We start from the raw sequence: 6,260 nt of genomic DNA on the forward strand, positions 1-6,260 counted from the left end.
CTCCATTAATCAATGTATATTTTAATAGCTGAAATCTAAAATAGAGCATGGTTTCGAGCAAACTACGCGAATATCAATAAACTGTGATTCATATAAATAGAATATTTACCGTCATGCCATGCGATTGGCTGGTCATTTCCGGGTGTCCCCCATCTGCTGCTCTCAGTTGGCAGGAATGGGCTCCAGCACCCCCAGGGCCTTTGTAAGGTACAGAAAATGAACAAATGAATATTTACCATTAATAGTTGTGAATTTTCTAGCATCTGGACAATGTGAAACAAGCTCTCTAACTTATCAAAATGTTAGTTGACAAATTGGATTATCAATTAGTTTTGTACATTTCTGTGAAAGATGACATCATATTAAACTGCACAAGGTTTTATTTCAAATTTTAAAATAATATCTTCATGTATGAGGGGTATCAGCAAATATATTTACCTTATACTTTTATTTGAACTAGCATTGTTTGTTTTTTATTCCAAAAATAATTATAATCTGAAAAGGCAAGTCTCCCATTCCAGGTTTATCTAAAATGACATAAATTGGAGCTTTTACAAAGGGGCTATTGACACACTGGTGTTAATATATTATGTAGACCCCCCATTGCCACTTAAGACTATAAAGAATTCCATAGAGACTACTTTCCCAAGTGGTTTTATTGCCAAACAATGAATGGCAACAACAACGTTTTGTTCAAACAACTAATACAAGCTCCCATTAGTGAGATTTCTGACTACTGAATTACAGAGTCACAGAACGCCATAACACGCTTTTTAATAACACGGTCTAACAAGCTCGTAAAGGTTTCCGGCCAAGAATTGTACTTGGGAACGTCAGTCTTCGGTCTCGGGCTGACCTTTCCTTGCCGAGGGCCGCATAGTGATGCGGTGACATGAAGACATCTGCACTACATTGAACGGCAGTCTTGTAACCTTTCCTAATCTCAGCGTAGTTTGGTCATCTGGGGGAACGCGAGAAGCACGCGGATAAATCTGAGTGAGACGTAAACACAGCGAGCACTTAATACATCCATCTGATGGGAGCCAAGATGTAAATACTTTTCTTATAGGCCCATTAAATGAATCCTCGCGTTGCATGCATATTTAATTCTCAGAAACTAGGTTGTTGTCATTTGAAATGAATACAAGGTTGCGTTGCCTTCATTTTGTTTTCCTCAGGTTTGAAATATTAATTTTTGTTTCTCCAGATGAACAGATTTTCAAGGTCTCTCATTTACATAACAACAGTTTGTCTCTTGCATTTAGAAACTCATTTTATTAATGAAAATGTTGATTAGGGCAGGTTTAGCTTGTCATTCAAAGATGGCCTCACAAATTCTTAGCCAAGTACAATCAACAATAAAAAAGGAGGTTATCATAAACAAGGCAGAAATTTGATTCACAAAATTAATTAATATTCCATCATACTATAACCAGGGAAAATAAAGAAAAAAGTAAAGAACAAAAGCAAAACTTACAGGGTTAATGCGAGGACTGTGTATATATACACATGATCTTACAAGGAGCAAACAAATGTTTGATGAGACAATCAGACACAGGTGGACAACATGAGGCAACCAATAAGGAGACAACAGGGGCGGGCAACAACAGGAAATCAAGAAATAAATAAAAAAATAAATACATGTTATAGTAGTGGAGAAAAACTGGCTAAATGGACATCTGTAGATGTTTTTTTAGATCATTTTTAGATAACAGCCAAACTATAAAAAAACTAAGTGCAACTTAAAAGACAACATGTTAATTTTAAGCCACTATAAAACTAGGCTTGAAATATATTGCCCACGTACATGTTGTTGAAGAAAGACTTTCAAACACTTTTTAAAGTGTTTGGCTGCCATTGATGGCAATAGATGTCCAATTTATTGGACTTCGGGCAGGAGTGAATGATCCGGAAGGGAATCTTGGACAGTGTAGAGGCCAGTTTTCCTGACTTTTGCAGCCAAAGTAGTATTTACTGCTGAAATGTCAGGATGAGCCAAATATGGGCCAAATGTTTTGTTTTCCCAGTTACATTGGAGAAGGCAGTAATGTGTTTGTTCATTTCAAGTGTTGATCACCCCAGATGGGACTCGAACCCACAATCCCTGGCTTAGGAGGCCAGTGCCTTATCCATTAGGCCACTGGGGCCATGAAAAGCATTATTTCTGAGATTCTTTCGATTTTTGTTTCAGTCTGCTACAGAAGGAAATAAATGGCCTAAATGTGAGTAATTGCAGATATTGAAATTGAGTTTGATATATTTAATAATTGACAGCACATATATATTCATTCATTCATTCATTCATCATAGGGGATGAATTTATGTTTATTTATGTTACTGGGGCCATGCAAAGGTGGCTTTGTGAACTTATTTTCACTTTTTTGGTTCAGTTTGCTATAAAACAGCAAATATTAACTGACAGAAACTGAGTCATGGCGTGAGTCTATGGAGATATTAGTCACCCCAGATGGGACTCGAACCCACAATCCCTGGCTTAGGAGGCCAGTGCCTTATCCATTAGGCCACTGGGGTCATGCAAACCAAAATTTTGAGTTTATTTCACTTTTTTGGTTCAGTCTGCTTTAAATAGCAAAGAGTAAATATCAGGTACTAGTAAAGAGTAGAGCCATGTTAGTCATTGGTCACCCCAGATGGGACTTGAACCCACAATCCCTGACTTAGGAGGCCAGTGCCTTGTCCATTAGGCCACTGGGCCCTTGAAAGTCAATATTTCAGAGCTTTTTTTTCACTTTTTTGTTCAGCCGGTCGGCTATAAAAGAAGCAAATGGCCAAATGTCAGTCATTGCAGATGTAGAATTTGAGTTTGATTTTTTAATGGACAGGTCATAGTAATGAAAATATTTATTGATTCATCTTCCATACTAGCAGTAGGGGATGAATTTATGTTACTGGGGCCATGCAAAGGTGGCTTTGTGACCTTATTTCACTTTTTTTGGTCCAGTTTGCTATACAGCAGCCAATATGCACTGAGTGATGGTGTTAGTCAATGGACATATTAGTCACCCCAGATGGGACTCGAACCCACAATCCCTGGCTTAGAAGGCCAGTGCCTTGTCCATTAGGCCACTGGGGTCATGAAATATCCTTGTTTTGAGTTTCTTTCACTTTTTTGGTTCAGTCTGCTTTAACTAGCAAAGAGTAAATGTCAGGTACTACTAAAGAGTAGGACCACATGGTCAGTGGAGAAATTGGTCACCCCAGATGGGACTTGAACCCACAATCCCTGGCTTAGGAGGCCAGTGCCTTATCCATTAGGCCACTGGGGCCTTGAAAATTATTATTTCTGCGGTTTTTTCACTTTTTGGTTCAGCCGGCCGGCTATTAAAGAAGCAAATGGCCAAACGTCAATCATTGCAGATATAGAATTAGAGTTTTATTTTTTAATGGACAGCACATAGTAATGAATATATTTATTCATTCATCTTCCATACTAGTAGTTGGGCATGAATTTATGTTTTTATGTTTATTTATGTTACTTGGGCCCTGCAGAGGTGGCTTTGAGAGCTTATTTCACTTTTTTGGTCCAGTTTGCTATAAAGCAGCAAACATACATTGAGTGATAGTGTTAGTCTGTGGAGATATTAACCACCCCAGATGGGACTCGAACCCACAATCCCTGGCTTAGAAGGCCAGTGCCTTGTCCATTAGGCCACTGGGGTCATGTAAATCATTCTTCTGAGTTTCTTTCAATTTTTTTTTGGTTCAGTCTGCTTTAACTAGCAAAGAGTAAATGTCAGGTACTACTAAAGAATAGGACCATGTGGTCAGGGGAGAAAGTGGTCACCCCAGATGGGACTTGAACCCACAATCCCTGGCTTAGGAGGCCAATGCCTTATCCATTAGGCCACTGGGGCAATGAATATCATTAATTCTGAGCTTTTTTTCTCTTTTTGGTTCAGTCTGCCATCAAATAAGCAAATTGCCAAAATGTCACATTTACAAATTGCATTTGATTTTTTAACAGACAGCACATAGAAATGAATATATTTATTCATTCATCTTCCATACTGGCTGTAGGGCATGAATTTATGTTTATTTATGTTACTGGCTCATGCAAAGTTGGCTTTGTGAGCTTATTTCACTTTTTGGTTCAGTCTGCTACAAATCAGCAAACATCAACTGAGTTTGTGGAGATATTAACCACCCCAGATGGGACTTGAACCCACAATCCCTGGCTTAGAAGGCCAGTGCCTTGTCCATTAGGCCACTGGGGTCGTGCAAATTACAGCTTTGACTTTCTTTCACTTTTTTGGTTCAGTCTGCTTTAATTAGCAAAGAGTAAATGTCAGGTACTGTTAGTAGTTAGTGGAGAAATTGGTCAACCCAGGACTTGAACCCACAAGGCCAGTGCCTTATCCATTGGGCCACTGGGGTTAAGAGCAGTTAAAAATTTGGGCAATAAATGTCCAATCTATTGGACTGGGGAGGGGGCAGTGAATGATCGCTGCAGACTGGCTAACGATTACTCCAAATTACAGCCAACATGAACCTGAAACGTTGATTTGCTGACACCCGTGGCTAGCCTTTGTCCCACCAATCACCAAGCTCAATTACTCTATTAGTTGAGAAGCATACTGAATAACAGCAAAATAGTTACAACCACAAAACACATGTGCACCCACCGCATTTGAAATGAGTAATTACCCAGGAAAGCCAACATACGCATGAGTACTTTCTGAGTTTTACGATCCGTAGAAAGCATTGTGGCACTCGCGTCCTCGTTTCGCCACTGTAGTAAGTCATCAGCCAATGTAAAAACACTCATGTACCCTTTGGAAAATGAATGCTTTTGCCTGCGTCAACTGAATTATAACCACCATCATATTATACTTGGAAGACGAGGAGACAATACCTCAAATAGAAGTAGCGTTTCGTCTCCAGCCGTGTGGTTTGGGCGACCGTCCTTCACAATACAACGTGATTTTAGACCGTCTAGTAGGAATTGAAAGATGGATGGCGACCAGTCGACCTTCACAAATAGTGCAAATTTGTAATCGGTGAGCTTAAATAGATATCCAGAGTATTGGGAGTATTCTCTGGTGTGTGTGAGGACTGGTGATATATTTGGTGAATGGAAATCAAATCCGGCCTGTCTCAAGTGATGAGCTTCATTCCGATGGATATGTTTGCGTTTTTCGGCCAAAAACTAAAACACGCTTCCTTTTTCCAGCAAGAGTTTGAAAAATAAATGCATCCTTTGCTTCCCCTACTGAGGACTTTGTCTTTTCCAAGGTTTAAATGTCTGGCTTTTCTTCCCTTTCAAATCATCATAAGTGCATTAAAAAAGATCATGTTGTCTATTTGCAGTCAGCATTATCAATTCCAATATTGAGGCAGTGAACTCTGGCATATTCGTGATTCAGCATAAGCAAGTTAGCTTTTCTATCATTTTAAAATGGGTGGGTTTTGTGCACCGGATTTGAATGTAGTGTCATTTTTTTGGCAGCTTGGTACCACATGTAGTGGCTTTTAGCTCAATCTATAGGCGGTGCTAAAAAAATGTAAAGGTTGGAATTGATTTTAAGTGGATTTTAGCTTTCAATTCTCTTTGAATAATGTGTAATAGCTTCATTGCCCAAAATTTTCCCCAAAAACACATCCTGCTCAATGTTTAGAAAAACAGCTACGACTAATGTTTCGCTACGAAACGTTTTATTAACTGAATATTTTTTCATAAAGGAGTTCTTCAGTTCACTGGGCGTTTCATGTTCGAATGAAAACAAAACACATTAGCTGCGATGTATCGATTTTAGTGCAGTAAAATTCAATTTAGGGCAATAAAATGCAATTTGTCCTATCATGTGAGCCATTTGTAAAAGCTTCAAACCATTGGCTGCCACATTAAAGTGTCGTCAGCAGAAACATTTGTTTATAGGTGAACTGATTGCAGCAGTTGAGTCTTGTTAGCGCTGCGTCGTTTCAGTCCACTTCACCTATTTGCGAGATTTTTCACCATTAAGCTTCAGTTTCTCCTCCCGTCCGCCACGGCTCACATTTCCGAGTATCCTCACAAATAAAAGCCATCTGCGGGCATGCCTGCCCATGCTCGGGCCGATGCTCGGAGACCGATGCGTTCGAGTTAGGAAAACAAGCTCAAACTAAGTCACCGCTGGTGTTGACACGGTTAACGCAGCGAGGTAGAGAAAGGAACATTTCCATTGGCTGCGCCGCACGCCGTAGGCCGAGGTCTAGTGTTTCACGGAGACGGAGCGGAGGTCCTTCCCTCCCAGCGCTGTTCC

General features: G+C 39.8%; 8 non-coding genes across 8 annotated transcripts; all 8 read right to left on the reverse strand.

Moving 5' to 3' along the window:
• Positions 1-2,074: 2,074 nt before the first annotated feature.
• On the reverse strand, positions 2,075-2,147 carry trnar-ccu (transfer RNA arginine (anticodon CCU)). The gene has a single exon. It is a non-coding gene; the product is annotated as a tRNA-Arg (tRNA).
• Positions 2,148-2,459: 312 nt separating this feature from the next.
• Positions 2,460-2,532, reverse strand: trnar-ccu (transfer RNA arginine (anticodon CCU)). The gene has a single exon. It is a non-coding gene; the product is annotated as a tRNA-Arg (tRNA).
• A 107-nt stretch (positions 2,533-2,639) lies between these two features.
• trnar-ccu (transfer RNA arginine (anticodon CCU)) lies at positions 2,640-2,716 on the reverse strand. Its single transcript has one exon. It is a non-coding gene; the product is annotated as a tRNA-Arg (tRNA).
• Positions 2,717-3,021: 305 nt separating this feature from the next.
• Positions 3,022-3,094, reverse strand: trnar-ucu (transfer RNA arginine (anticodon UCU)). Its single transcript has one exon. It is a non-coding gene; the product is annotated as a tRNA-Arg (tRNA).
• Positions 3,095-3,214: 120 nt separating this feature from the next.
• trnar-ccu (transfer RNA arginine (anticodon CCU)) lies at positions 3,215-3,287 on the reverse strand. The gene has a single exon. It is a non-coding gene; the product is annotated as a tRNA-Arg (tRNA).
• A 320-nt stretch (positions 3,288-3,607) lies between these two features.
• trnar-ucu (transfer RNA arginine (anticodon UCU)) lies at positions 3,608-3,680 on the reverse strand. Its single transcript has one exon. It is a non-coding gene; the product is annotated as a tRNA-Arg (tRNA).
• Positions 3,681-3,802: 122 nt separating this feature from the next.
• trnar-ccu (transfer RNA arginine (anticodon CCU)) lies at positions 3,803-3,875 on the reverse strand. The gene has a single exon. It is a non-coding gene; the product is annotated as a tRNA-Arg (tRNA).
• A 287-nt stretch (positions 3,876-4,162) lies between these two features.
• Positions 4,163-4,235, reverse strand: trnar-ucu (transfer RNA arginine (anticodon UCU)). The gene has a single exon. It is a non-coding gene; the product is annotated as a tRNA-Arg (tRNA).
• Between the last annotated feature and the right edge of the window lie 2,025 nt (positions 4,236-6,260).

This window comes from Stigmatopora argus, chromosome 11, assembly GCF_051989625.1.
Source record: "Stigmatopora argus isolate UIUO_Sarg chromosome 11, RoL_Sarg_1.0, whole genome shotgun sequence".
Classification (NCBI taxonomy): Eukaryota; Metazoa; Chordata; class Actinopteri; order Syngnathiformes; family Syngnathidae; genus Stigmatopora; species Stigmatopora argus.